Here is a 14,825-nt window from a genome sequence, read left to right as displayed (position 1 = left end):
GGCCTCTGAACAGAGATCAGATTTGTGGTGCGCCAGCCCTAGGAAGCGCTGCAGAAGATAAAAAAGGCAGAGATGCTGAGATGGGAATGAACTTGGCGTTTTTGAGGAACCAGACAAAGGTCCCCGTGGTTATGGGAACAAGGAGTAAGCAATAGGAAGTGAAGTCAGATAGTGGGGGGGCTGGGGTGAGGTTAGACAGGGCCTCACAGGTGGCTCAGGTTTTAGGGGCCCCTCTTTCTACCTTCTGAGTCTGAACCACTTGAAAGATGCAGGTGGCAGACTGATAGTGATCATGGGTGCCAACCCGCGAGATGAGCGTTACTTATAAGCTGAGTAGGAAGGCTCTATGCGTGCTCACCACCTACTCCATCAGCCAGTGTACCTGCTCTGTGGTAGGCAGAGCCAGGATAGAGGAAAGGGGGCTGAGCTGGGTAGCCTTGACTCCTCATTCCAAGCACACCCATCAGAGAGACCTGGATGTTTCTCCCATGCTCTTCCTACTGGAGTGTGGAGTGGAGATTTCTTCCCCATCTGGCTGCATGAGGACTGGGGTGTGAGTTCTTCCCTAGTGTGGCCATGGCTAGGGTCTACTAGTCCCACACTGACAAACCTCACAGTGCCAGCTCATCCTTTGGGGGACTGGGTGGATGGAGGCTGAGGCATGGGGGACTGGAGAAGCGTCAGGCAGGGAAATGAGGACTATGTGTGGATCTGGGGTCTGTTGTAGGGAGTACGATGGAAGGGTCAACGCCAGTCCTGGGCTGGGCCCTGCTGGTGGTCCTGGAGGTGGGCTGCAGATGCCCCACCTGGAGCAGCTCCCTTTCACTCTGCCTTTCCAATAGGAATGGAGAAACAGATGTGAAGTTAGTGACAGTGGTACACAACTATTTAACAGAAAGTGTTAGCAGGTGGTGGTGCGGAAGTACTGATTTGTAGTATTTGTAGAGTGTGTAGACTTCTGTGGTGTAAATACTCTCTCCGTGGCTGGTTTCAAGCTAACAATGGCTTAACAATGGATTCATAATATTCCTGTGAGTTTAGTAATTGGTTCTCCTGAGCTGCTGTGAGCAAAGCACTGGTTAGATGTGCCTTTCTTCTAGAGGACACTGCCTTAGTGACCCCTTTCCTGGCTTAGCTATGGGGGGGGGGTGAGGTTATGTGACATCAGACAGAGCTCCTTTTCTCCTGGGATTCCCCACTGCCTTCTCCCAGATAAGAGGCTGCAGGCTTAAGAATATTCTCCACTTAAAAATGTACCTGGGAAGCCTGACCAGGTGGTGGCACAGTGGATAGAGTGTTGCCTGGGATGCTGAGGACCCAGATTCGAAACCCTGAGGTTGCCGGCTTGAGTGTGGGTTCACCAGCTTGAGTGTGGGGTCGCTGGCTTGTGTGGGGGTCATAGACATGACCCCATGGTCACTGGCTTGGCTGGGGCCCCCTAGTCAAGGCATGTATGAGAAAGCAATCAATGAACAACTAAGGCACTGCAATGGAAAACTGATGCTTCCCATCTCCCTTCCTGTTTGTCCATCTGTCTCTCTCTCTCTCTCACACACACACACACACACACACACGCACACACACACACACACAAAAATTACCTTGGAAAATAAAAATAAAATGTACCAGAGGTCCTGACCATTTTGTCCTGATATGCCAAGCTTGTGGGTTTGACCCCTGGTTAGGGCACACACAAAAATCAACCAAATGAATGCATAAACAAATAAGTGGAACAACAAACTGATGTTTCTTTCTCTTTCCCTTCCACTCTTAAGTCAATCAATAAATAAAAATGTAAAGAAAAATAAAATAAAATTTACATGTGGTTTTTCCAATCACAGATAGTAAGTTGGCAGTCAGGAAGACAACTGTCCTTGAAAAAATGTTTATTACTTACAGTTCCTAAGAGAAGAAGGCACACCATGTCACACAGGGCCACATGGTGGGGGGCACCAGAATTTATCAGAAAGAGGGAAAAGCATGGGCACAGACTCGATTCTAATTTTTGTGGGAAGGAGTGGGCAAGGCAGGGTAGGTAAGCTGAGCTTAGAATTGGCTAGTTTGAATGATTTCAGTGGACTTTCGGGGTGGTCCTTAGTTGTCTGTTACTTGGTCCTGGGGTGATTTAGGGCAGAAGGAATATTGGTTTCGAGTGGGAGAATTAGATAACGGAGGTGGTTGCATTTGAAAGGTGTGCTCCAAGCAGTCTGTGTCTCTAGGAATTACCTAACCCTTGGAGGGGTGGTCTTCCCCCCCGTTTTCAAGCCCCTAAGATTTCAAAGTATCATAAAAATTTTTTTTTTATTATTTTTTTTTAATTTTTTTTAAGATACATTTATTTATTTATTTATTTATTCATTTTTAGAGAGGAGAGAGAGAGAGAGAGAGAGGAGAGAGAGAGAGAGAGAGAGAGGAGAGAGAGACAGAGAGAGAGAGAGAAAGGGGAGGAGCTGGAAGCATCAACTCCCATATGTGCCTTGACCAGGCAAGCCCAGGGTTTCGAACCAGCGACCTCAGCATTTCCAGGTCGACGCTTTATCCACTGCGCCATCACAGGTCAGGCTCAAAGTATCATAAAATTTAGAAAAAATGTGATTATTGCTCTCTCGGGTAAAGGTTAAGGACAGTCACAGTAGTTAACATTCATTGAGTGTTTATTTCGTGTCAGGCACTGTGCTCGGGCCTCTGTGCATGGACTCCCACGAGCTGCCCAATGAGGAAGGTACAGAGGAAAAAACTGAGAAGCAGAAATGTTAAGCTGCCCAAGTCACATAACTGTTAAAATAGCAGAACTCAAGTAATCTTATTTTATAATTATAACCATTATGCAAAATTGCCTTGTAGACATATAACAGTATCTGAAAGGGATGGCTCAGTAACCGTGCCCCATTGGGACCTAAAAACTAGACAGAAGAGAAAGCTGAGGTACAATTAATGTATAATACACTGCACATATTTAATTTGATGAGTTCTGACATATGTACACACTCGTGAAACCATCACCACAATCAAGATGACAAACATTTCTGTCATTTCCCAAAGTTTCCTATGGCCCCTGCTAACCCTCCCTCCCTCTACCCCTGTCCTCAGGCAACCACTGATCTGCTTTCGGTCACTATAGATTATTTTGCATTTCCTAACATTTTATGTAAACAAATCATAGATAACACTGGGGAACAATTTTTTTTCATTTTCTTTTGCATGAGGTTTTAGAACTTTTTCTATATATTTCTGCATTGCTGATTCCAAATCTTCAATCCATTTTTTGGTGCATGCTCTGGTTTTTATGCAATTTTAATTTCTTTTTGTTACAGTTAATAGCATACATTGGTTTTTAAATTGGAGTTAAAGGGCAATGACTTTTGGATTGAACATAAGCACAAGGCAATTAATGTTTTACAAACATCACTTTTACATAATTGTAGTTGTTTTTAAATGTAAAAAATTATTATCTGATAAAAACATCCTCTTATTTTGTTTTAAGATTGAGTCATGGCTTCTTCGAGTAGGTGTAAATGTAAGAATAGTCCTGACACCTTCTGTTATATATGTGGCTGTTACACACTTCAGCATCAAAGGTGCAATATTTCATCATTTGTGACACGTGCATATATTGCCTATTTTCAAGTTCCCCTTGGCGATCAAGACAAGAATTGGGCTTCTCATATTGTGTGTCGTAATTGTGAGGAAATGCTTCATGACTGGGCAAAAGGAAAATGCAAAGGAATGCCTTTTGGTATTCCTATGGTTTGGCGTGAACCTAAGGATCACAGAAGTGACTGTTATTTCTGTCTAATCCATACAAAGGGCATCGGCAAGAAAAAATGGCATATGATCGCATATCCTAATATTCCTTCAGCAATACGACCTATCCCACACTCTGAGACACTCCTGGTTCCAGTTTTCAATGGTTTTATTTCTTCTAAGGACGAAGAAAGTGAACAAGGTGATCAAGTGTATTTTGATAAGGTGCATGAGGAAATGGTTGTAGAATCTGAAGGGTCTTCTGATGCCAAGCAGACATTAACCCCTCAGCAGTTTAGCCACCAGAATTGAATGACTTAGTAAGAGATTTGGGCCTATCAAAGAAAGCAGCTGAGTTATTAGCCTCCAGGCTTCAAGAAAAGAATGTACTGCACTGGTCAGCTAAAGTATCCCATTTCAGGAAGCTTGAACAAATTTTTGTGGACTTTTTTTCCCCGAAGACAAACACTTTGTTTACTGTCATGACATCAGTAGTCTTCTCAGCCAGCTAGCTGTTACCACTTACAGTCCAACAGAATGACAGCTATTTCTGGACAGCTCTAAACAGAGTCTGAAATGTGTTTTCCTACACAACAGTAATGTTTATGCAGCGGTTCCAATTGGTTATTCAACTCATCTGTGAGAATAGTATTATAATGACATAAAAATTGTCCTCGACTTTCTGAAATATGAGGAGCATAACTGGATCATTTGTGTGGATCTTAAAATGGTAAATTTCCTGCTAGGACAACAGAGACGTTTCACTAAGTATCCTTGCTCTCTGTGTTTGTGGGACAGCCAAGCTCGGGAGAAACACTGGACACAGAAGGAGTGGTTGAAACGTGAAGCTCTGGAAGTAGGGATGCAAAATATTGTGAATGAAGCTGTACTTAATTGAGACAGGATCATTTCCCTCCCACTTCACATCAAACTTGGCTTAATAAGCAGTTTGTTCAGGCTTTGAATAGAGAAAGTGAATGCTTTCGACATATTATTTTTGCTTTTCCCGCCTTGTCTTTCGAGAAGATAAAAGCAGGTGTATTTGATGGACCTCAAATTCAAACCCTCATACATGACAAAGAATTTGCCAGGAAGATGAATAAGGAGGAGAAAGCAGCATGGCAGTCTTTTGTGGCAGTTACAAAGAACTTCCTTGGTAAAAAAAAAGCAGAAAACTATAAACTTCTGGTTCAAAAGATGTTGTTGGCTTTTCACGACATTGGAAGTAACATGAGTGTTAAGATTCACTTCCTGAACAGTCACCTTGATAAGTTTCCTGAAAATCTTGGAGCTGTTAGTGATGGCAGACTACTGCTGGAGCATCAAACGAGATTGTCCTCAACAAGTACACAAACGCAAGAGCTACAAACGCAAATTTTTGCCTGAATGGAATTTAAATAAGTTTTGTGCAAATTTTATGATTAAAATAAGTGTTTTAATATGTTCTATTTTGAAATTGTAGACAAATTCTGATGCAATAATATCTTTTAGTGTATTAATTGCATTATATAAATTATTATATTTTCACAAAGATGATGCCCAAGAAGACATTCTACTTCATTATGTTAAACTCAGTGTTGAAAATTTTACAATAAGATGAAAACCTAAAATCTTGAATTGCAAAAAAACTGTAGCTTACAGAGAAAAACAAACATCAGATTTGAGATCAGCACACTCGAATTAGGTAAGAACGAGTGTTTTTGTGGATGCAACAAAAATTTTGTTCCCCAGTGAAATGTACTTTTTGTGCATGGAGAACGCAATCTTGTTCCTTACACTTGAGCTGATTTTGAGACTCATGCAGGTTGCAGTAGGAATCAATAGTTTGCTCTGAGTAGTCCAGTATTTTTATCTGCAGTTTCAGTCACCCACGGTCAGCCATGATCTGCAAATGTTCAGTTTCTCCAGCTATTGACGTCATCTGCTCCTGACATCCAACCATCAACATTGTCATGGCTCAGTGACCCAGGATCACTCAAAGCAGGTGACCCTCCTCCTGACTTATCCTCAGAAGAACAGTAGTAGCCTGATAACATTATCTAACATTCACCTCACTTCATCTCATTATGTAGGCATGTTATCATTTCACATCATCACAGAAAAGGGTGAGTTCAGTACTATAAGATATTTTGAGAGAAATACCACATTCACATAACTTTTATTACAGTATATTATGATTGTTCTATTTTATTATAATTTAAATTGTTGTTTTACTATGCCTAATTTATAAATTAAATGTTATCACAGGTACGTATATATAAGAAGGAATGTAGTATATACAGGGCTCGGTACTATTTGCAGTTTTAGGGGTCTACCGGGGGTCTTGGAACATATATCCCCTGTGGCTAAGGGAGAGCTGCTATATTTCATCATAGGGTGATGCATTATCCATTTACTGATGATGACTATTTATGTTAAAATATACTCTTTTTAGTTAAAAATAAATTTCCTAATGTAGAGAATAATACACACTTGTTAAGAACTTTAACATTACATCTCTGGCTGGGTAGCTCAGTTGGTTGGAGTGTCATCCCAATGCATTAAGTTTGTGGGTTCAATCCCTGGTCTGGGCACATATAAGAATCAAGCAATGAATACATAAATAAGTGGAACAACAACTCTCTCTCTCTCTTTCATATCAATCAATTGATCAATAAATTAGTAAAAATAAAACAATTAAAAAAAAGAATTTTAACATTACAAAAAGTGAACCTCTTTCCAATCCAAGGCCTCAGAGGAAATAATTGTAGTGTATAATCTTCTAGAACTTTTGTCTATTGGTACTTTGAGAATATCAATGACATATCTTAATTTCCCTTCTGAGTGTGAGACCAGTTACAGGAATTAGAAATGATTCAATCAACTTTATGACAGATAAAAGCAGGATTAGAGCCTGTGGCTTCACTATGAGGCTCCAGTGTGCTTTCTGATGATTTCACCCCTGAGTCTGTCATACCTACTCAGGCATGGTGCAGCTGTCAAAACAGGCTCCTCGGATGATTACTCCCAGGCTTTAGCCAGATCAAAATACCCTCTCTCTGGGTTCTGACACATGCCCAAAGGGAGAGAGCAAGGGCGTGAACCAAAGAAGCTCATTTCCTTTTTCCACACTGACTAGTCAGATAAAGTATGTGGTGTGTATGTGCAGAGTGGTCAGGACTGTTTTCAGCTGATATCCCCCCTACTTGGCCTCAGGAAGCTAGAGGAATGGACTACCCCTAACTCAGATTAAAGTAGATTGCACACTTGTTTTGTGCAGGTTTCAGCCTACTGATAAGTGATGCTATTGGCTAGGACTGCCTAGGGTACTCACCTGGGCCACCTACAACTTGTGGTAAAACTCCCCAGGCATTTCCCCACCAAAGCCAATGTTGTGCCTCCATCTGCCTTTGTGGTTCCTATTATGACTTCAAGACACACCTCAGCAACGACCATCAGGGAACTTTGAAAATAAAAGGTTTATTACTCACAGGTCCTGGGTGGTACATAGCAAGCCAAAGACCATACAGTGAGGCCATAGGTAGTGAGAGAGGGAGAGAGAGCACGGACCTGAGATCAGCCTTTATTGGGGTAAAGGGTGGGTGCCTAGGGTTTCATGAGTTCACTTGTTATTGGTGAGAAGGGAAGAGCGGGGTCACTCAAGTGGTCACTTATCTAGGTTACTAAGGCCTTTCTAAAATAGAAATCATGGCTGGGGCAGCCTGATTCCTATCTGGTTGTTTAGCTAATAATGGATTCATGCAGTGGCAATAAGTTTATTCGAGATGGATGTCTTTGAAACGGATGGCTCAGTAATCAAAGGCATAATGTCAGGTATGCACACTGCACTTCCTTAACATAGACATCCTCTGGGCTTTGCTTACTCCTCCCTAGAAAAGAAGTTTTTTCTGCCTAATTTTTTTTTTTTTTTTTTTTTTCCTGAAGCTGGAAATGGGGAGAGACAGTCAGACAGACTCCCGCATGTGCCCAACCGGGATCCACCTGGCACGCCAACCAGGGGGCGACACTCTGCTCACCAGGGGGCGATGCTCTGCCCCCCCAGGGCGTCGCTCTGTTGCGACCAGAGCCACTCTAGTGCTTGGGGCAGAGGCCAAGGAGCCATCCCCAGTGCCCGGGCCATCTTTGCTCCAATGGAGCCTCGCTGCGGGAGGGGAAGAGAGAGACAGAGAGGAAGGAGAGGGGGAGGGGTGGAGAAGCAGATGGGCGCTTCTCCTGTGTGCCCTGGCCGGGAATCAAACCTGGGACCTCTGCACGCCAGGCCGACGCTCTACCACTGAGCCAACCGGCCATGGCTCTGCCTAATTTTTAATTTATTTTAAGCTGTGAGAGAGAGAGAAAGAGGGAGAGATAGAGAGACAGACAGACAGGCTGGGAGGAAGAGAGATGAGAAGCATCAATTTTTTGTTGCAGCATCTTAGTTGTTCATTGATTGCTTTCCCATATGTGCCTTGACGCAGGGTGTGTGTGTGTGTGTGTGTGTGTGTGTGTGTGTGTGTGTGCTCCAGCAGAGTAAATGACCCCTTGCTCAAGCCAGCGACCTTGGACTCAAGCCAGTGACCTGGGGCTTCAAGCCATAGGGTCACATCCATGCCCGTGAGCTTGTGCTCTGTTATTCAGGGAGTACTGGGGCTGCCAAAGAGTGTAACTATTGAAGGAACAGGGAGTGCTGCAAAGAGTGTAACTATTGAAGGAACAGTAAGTGCTGATATGGCTCCTGTGAGGCTGGGAACAAAGAAGGTCAGAGACCCTTATCAGAAGTTTAGGTTTGAAATTCGCCACTAAGCTAAAACCGGCCCCTGTTGCTATGCCGGTCCCTGTTGCTATGCTGCGTGTGACCTCCCTAGCCAATAGCTAAACTGCCACATCTGCTTCTGTACTATGCTTGCTCACTTAGGATATATAAGGGCCTGGCTGTAAGCTCTAGGTGCGGCTTCCGTTTGCAGCTCCTCGTGAGCACGGTGTCTCCGGACATCTTGGGAGTTCGCCCCTGCGCAGGTTAAACTGGCCAATAAAGTAACATCTTAACTCCTGAAAGTCTCTGACATTTGTTCTTGTACCCGGTGGATGCTACATTTTGGGGGCTTGCCCGGGATTCTCCCTTGGTGGAGTTTTGGGTCGGAGACCAGAAGGACAGCTCGAGCTGAGTAAGTATTCATGGAGGATCCTCATTTGGTTTGGCTTTTGGGCTCCGGAGCACATAATCCTGAGGTAGTAGGTGGGACGCTGACGGTAACTTACCCAGGGCTTTCAGAAGCGGGACGCTGCTCTCTGAAATTTGGATATTTGGATTTGTTAACTTTGGAGTGACCGGCCACATTAGGAATCCGTTTTGCGCTGCGCTGCGCTGCATTTTGTCTGAGCTCAAATGACTGAGTTGAGTGTGAGAGAGACAAGTGTGTTCCTTGCGTTAATAGTGTGTGTTGCCTGTATCCTACCCTTTCTCATTATTCCTGAGTCATCTAGGATGGGACAACAGGAGTCTGTGCTGGGATTCCTGCTCAAGTACCTGTTGAAGAATTTTTCTGATTTCCAGAAGAGGGCTCAGGGGTACGGAGGTCCGCAGCTGAGTCCAGGTTTCCTTCGGACTTTGAGCCAGCTGGAATGGCCTGCATTTAATGTAGGATGGCCCACAGAGGGCACTTCTGACCTTCCAACTTTATTTGCTGTCAGAGCCACGGTCTATAGGGCTCCCCACCCAGACCAATACCTGTATATGGATGTGTGGGTAGATGCAGCCACTTTGTCTCCTCCTCCGGGAGGGCAGCCATTTTGCCTCCTCCTCCAGGAGGCACCACCGGCACCAGATGCTGGCCTACAGGCACCTCCTCACCTCATCTATGTGCCTTTTTCCACTAGTGATTTATACAATTGGAAACATCAGAATCCCCCATTTTCCGAGAAACTTCAGGGACTAATATCTCTCCTTGAGACCATTTTTAGGACCCATCAGCCCACGTGGGACGGTTGTCAGCAGATTTTACAAACCCTCTTCACTTCTGAAGAAAGGGACAGAATAATGAGAGAAGCTGCTAAGGCGGTATTAGGAGAAGAAAAGGAAACTTGGGAGGGAAGAAGGGAAATAGAAAATGTTCTCCCATCTCAACCTCCTACCTGGGACCCTAATACTGCTGGAAGAAGGGACACGCTCCTCCAGTATCACTGGGCTCTGTTGAGGGGCTCAAGGCAGCAGCTAGAAAGTCAACCAACTTTAGCAAGGTAAGTGAAGTCATCCAGGGAAGAGAGGAATCCCCAGCAGCCTTTCTAGAGAGACTCATAGAGGCTTATAGAGTATATACCCCTCTAGATCCTGAGGCAGAAGAGAACAGGAGACTAGTAAATATAGCCTTTGTGACTCAGGCTGCTTCAGATATTAGGAAAAAGCTTCAGAAGATTGAGGGTTTCAAGGGAGAGAATAGAAGCAAGCTATTAGAGATAGCTCAGAAGGTGTATGTCAATAGGGATGATCCGGAGGTTGGCAGGGCGAAAGAAGTTGCCAAAATTCTGATTGCTGCCACTGCCCAGAAACCTCCCCCCAAAGGAAAAGGGGGACAGAGGAAGGGTCAAGGACAGTGAATAGACAAGGATCAATGTGCCTCTTACAAGGAGAAAGGACACTAGAAAAGAGAGTGTCCAAGGTTGAAGACCGACAGCCAAGGGCCAAGAGGTCTTGCTCCAAAACTTAGACTGACGGGGCCAGGGCTCCATTCCCATCAGCTCCCAGGAGCCCATGGTCACCTTAACAGTTGAAGGAAAGCCAATAGACTTCCTAGTTGACACAGGAGCCACCTACTCAGTCCTAAAGAAACCACAGGGCCAGATGCAGAAGACAACTACTAAGATAATAGGGGCAACGGACAAAGCAGAAGCCTACCCATAGGCCACCGCAAGAACTACTGACTTAGGTCGAGGCACCATCACCCACTCTTTCCTAGTCATTCCAGACTGCCCTTACCCACTACTTGGAAGGGACTTATTGCAGAAACTTCAGGCCACCATAACCTTCCGATGGGAGGAAAGTCCTATGGGGGACAAAGAGGCAGAGGTCAGCATGGAAGTAACTGTCCGACTGTCTGAAGAACACTTACTTGCCACCATCCTAGAAGGTAAGGAGGCCGAGGAAGGGGTTCCAGATGCCCTGCGTGTCCGGGTACCTGAGGTTTGGGCGGAAACCAACCCCCCAGGTTTGGCTGCTCACCAACCGCCCGTCCTGGTGCAACTGCTTAGCACTGCTAGACCGGTTAGGATCAGGCAGTACCCGGTCCCAGCCCGAGCTAGACAGGGAATCGCCTGGCACTTGCAACGCCTGCTGGAAGCAGGCATCCTTCGAAGGTGCCAGTCAGCCTGGAACACCCTGCTGCTTCCCGTCCAGAAACCGGGGAGCCAAGACTATCGTCAGGTCCAGGACTTGTGGGAGGTGAATGCACAGGTAGAGACTATTCATCCCACGGTGCCCAATCCGTATACCTTACTGAGCTCATTGCCCCCAACCCATACCTATTATTCTGTCCTGGATTTGAAGGATGCCTTCTTTTGTATTCCCCTGGCACCTCGGAGCCAAGGGATCTCTGCCTTTGAATGGAATGACCCAGATAATAGACTGGTGGGGCAGTTCACTTGGACCAGACTACCACAAGGGTTTAAGAATTCCCCCACCATTTTTAATGAAGCCCTCAGCAAAGATCTGCAGGCTTTCCGCTCCTCCCATCCATCAATCGTACTGCTCCGGTATGTGGATGACATCTTTATAGCTGCCAAGGATGAAGGAGAGTGTGAGGAAGCTACCTCGGACCTGCTACAAGATCTCGGGCGAATGGGGTATCGAGTCTCCACCAAGAAGGCCCAGATTGTGATGCAAACTGTAAGTTATTTGGGGTATAACTTATAGGGAGGGCAAAGGACATTGTCCAGCCAGTGAATTCAGACGGTCTTGCAGATCCCCAAGCCTACTAACAAGAGACAGGTACGAGAATTCCTGGGTGCAGTAGGATACTGCCGATTGTGGATATTAGGCTTTGCAGAACTAGCTAAACCCCTGCACGAACTGACCAGGGGTAAGGAAGAGCAGTTCACATGGACAGATAAGAAGAAGCAAGTGTTCCAAGCGCTGAAAGAGGCCCTAGCGGCTGCCCCAGCTTTGGCCCTGCCAGATCTGGCCAAACCCTTTCAGCTATTTATAGCAGAAAAGGGAGGGGTAGGTTAAGGGGCACTGAGCCAGGAACTTGGGCTGTAGAAGAGGCCTGTCGCCTATTTGTCCAAGAAACTTGATCCTGTAGCCTCGGGATGGCCAACATGTCTGAGGGCACTTGCTGCCACCTCCATACTAGTCAAGGAGGCTAGTAAATTAACTTTAGGGCAGGACATCAAAGTCATTGAGGAACACTACGTAGAACAAGTGCTGCAAGCACCTCCTGACAGGTGGCTATCTAATGCGCAGCTAATGCAGTATCAGGCTCAGCTGCTGAACCCTCCATCTGTTCAGTTCCTCAGAACTGCTGCCCTGAACCCAGCAACTCCACTTTGGTCCACAGTTGCAAACAAATCCTTGACACAGTGACTGGCTCCTGCCCGGACTTAAGGGATCAAGCATACGGGAAGGCAGACCTGACCCTCTTTACTGACGGGAGCAGTTTTATTAAGGATGGACAGCGACATGAAGGGGCAGCAGTGACCACGGAAAATAAGGTCCTGTGGCAGAAAGCACTGCCCCCAGGAACATCTGCACAAAGGGCAGAGCTAATAGGACTAACCCGAGCCTTACAGATAGCAGAGGGAAAAGTTGCCAATATCTACACTAACAGCCGGTATGCATTCGCCACTGCCCATGTCCACGGAGCCATATACAAGGAGAGAGGCTTACTGACAACAGGGGGGAAAGACATTAAAAATTGCAATAAAATTCTTGCCCTCCTAAACACCATTTGGCTACCTACCAAAGTTGCCATCATCCACTGCAAAGGATACCAGAGAGGGGACTCGCCTATTGTAAAGGGTAACAACCTAGCAGACTCAGCTGCAAGAGAGGCAGCCACTAGGCCACAAGAAAGCCTTCTGCCATTGCTGCCTAAGCCAACGCTACCTCCAGATCCTAGATATTCCCCAGAAGAAGAGCAGGAAGGGATGCAGTTGAAAGGGAAGAAAAATTAGCAGGGATAGATAGAACTTCCTGACTCTCGGCTCTATTTACCCCAGGGAATAGTAAGAGAAATAGTAGGAAGTATTCATACTAGTACCCATCTAGGACAAAACAAGCTAGAACAACTCATCAGGAAGTATTATGTAGGGCCCAACATCAGGGATATTGTCCACTCCATTGTCTCGAGGTGCAGCATCTGTGCCAGAGTAAAGGCACAGAATAAGAAGCTACCCCCCCTTTGTGAGGTATCGGGGGAAAGCTCCGGGAGAACTGTAGGAAATAGATTTCACAGAGATGACCCCTGGGAAGTCAGGTTATAAGTATCTATTAGTATTATTAGACACCTTCTCAGGATAGGTGGAAGCATTCCCCACAAGAGGAGAGGCTGCTTCCATAGTCTGCAAAGTCTTATTAAGGGAAATCATACCTAGATATGGCATTCCCCTAGCCCTAGGATCAGACAATAGACCTGCATTCATATCCAAAATATCTCAAGAATTAGCCACTAAGTTAGGTATTAATTAGAAATTGCATTGCATTTATAGGCCCCAAAGTTTAGCACAGGTAGAAAGAATGAACAGGATTTTGAAGGAAACTATAATTAAGCTGAGAGGGGAGACCGGCGAAAACTAGGTTGAGCTCCTCCCTTTTACCCTTTTTAGAACCAGATGTACCCCCTATCTCAATAAATAGACCCCTTATGAAATCTTATTTGGGCAACCTGTGCCCCTTGTACCTCGATTGACCAGAGGGGAACTAGAGATTTCTAATCATAATTTCCTCAAGTCCTTGCAGGCCCTGCTCCAGAGTAGAAAGGTCATTGAACTGAAGCCTGCCAGGCTTCCCAGCCCCATCAAGGGACATGTCTGTGCTGTGGAAAGAGGGACATGAGAAGGTTTTACAGGTTACTCAGCAAACTGTTCAAAGACTGTCCAAGAGGCACTTCTAGCAGTACACCGCCCAAGGACTGACTCCCACGTAGACAGGTCCACACACCATGATCCTGAGCACCCCCACTACTGCCAAGGTAGAAGGCATACCTGCCTGGGTCCACCGCAGCCGGCTAAAGCTTGCAGTCTCAGCAGAGACACCTTTGTGGACAGCGAAGACTGACCCCGCCAACCCTTGTAAGCTGACCCTGAGAAGGACAGCATGCCCTGCTTCAGCCACAAACCAGAAGTTAACTGGTCCACGCATGGCTAATGCCTAGAGGAACTAACTAAGGACTCTTTTAATCAGGCTTTAGGAAAAGGGAAACTAGGATAAAAAGAAAGTCAACTTAATTGTCACTAAAAGTTAAAGATTTTTAAATCAAGAGTTTTGACTAGAAAGGAATTGTATGGTTTTGATAATAGAAAGTATGAAGTGTAGAGGTACTTTTGAAAAGAAAAGGGAAAAGCAAGTTGTTATAAAGGCCAGTTATTTTGGATAAGAAAGTGCATAAAAGTTGAAGGTTTATGTAAGCTGCAGAAGGTTTGTGTAAGTTGCAGAAGGTTTGTGCAAGTTGTAAGAAGTTAGTGCAGAGAAGAAAAATACGAGGCAGGACACGTTCCTTGTGTATCAGCCCAGCAGATATTTCAGGAAAGTAGTTTATTATCTTAAAACAGTGTGTGCTTGTGTACTTTTGCAAAGATATTGTACAAATATCTTTGTACAAGCTGCCTAATCTTTAATTTACTTATTTTTCTGCCTGAGCTTTTAGATACTTGCAGAATCTTATGGTCTCTTTATTGCAATAGACCTTTTTTCCCTCTTGCAATAATCATTTTCAATGAAGTTTCTCTACTGATGTCCAGAATTATTTTTTGACAGTGGAAAACACACAATCCTTGGAATTATTGTTGACTACTTGACCCAAACTACATATCCACTCCATCAGCAGATACCCATCTGCTCTGCTTTAATATCTAAGTCCCATTCCTTTTGTCCTCCTCAGTCACCCTTGTCC

Source organism: Saccopteryx bilineata, chromosome 1, assembly GCF_036850765.1.
Source record: "Saccopteryx bilineata isolate mSacBil1 chromosome 1, mSacBil1_pri_phased_curated, whole genome shotgun sequence".
Lineage (NCBI taxonomy): Eukaryota > Metazoa > Chordata > Mammalia > Chiroptera > Emballonuridae > Saccopteryx > Saccopteryx bilineata.
This window is presented reverse-complemented; position numbering follows the sequence as displayed.